Source organism: Penaeus monodon, chromosome 24 (genome assembly GCF_015228065.2).
Source record: "Penaeus monodon isolate SGIC_2016 chromosome 24, NSTDA_Pmon_1, whole genome shotgun sequence".
Lineage (NCBI taxonomy): Eukaryota > Metazoa > Arthropoda > Malacostraca > Decapoda > Penaeidae > Penaeus > Penaeus monodon.
The window spans coordinates 26,532,262-26,532,522 of record NC_051409.1 but is presented as its reverse complement, the minus strand read 5'-3'; the positions used below and the strand labels follow the sequence as shown (position 1 = coordinate 26,532,522).

The 261-nt window shown below is 35.6% G+C and overlaps 1 protein-coding gene across 2 annotated transcripts in view; it reads right to left on the bottom strand.

The window, feature by feature from the left end:
* Positions 1-261, bottom strand: part of LOC119588694 (tetraspanin-33-like) — an 11,377-nt gene that overhangs the window by 5,425 nt on the left and 5,691 nt on the right. The gene's annotated exons all lie outside the window — the stretch shown is intronic.

Genomic DNA, 261 nt, shown 5'->3' with positions numbered 1-261 from the left:
AAAAAAAATTAACAAAATATGTGAAATAACTGCAAAATTTAGCTGTAAAACAAAAATCAAATCACCATTTTCCCAAAAGTTTAAGATCCACTAAATCAGCTTAAATGCGATGTGAACAGGCAGCAAAGATGTTTTGATAAAATCCTAACATCTGAAATAACACCTCGGAGCCCTTCTTATCTCTGGTGATTCTATGCCACACTGATGCAAGTCTGTCTGTGTTGCTTGGTATAGTGATTGACACAAACCTCCTGCACTGAG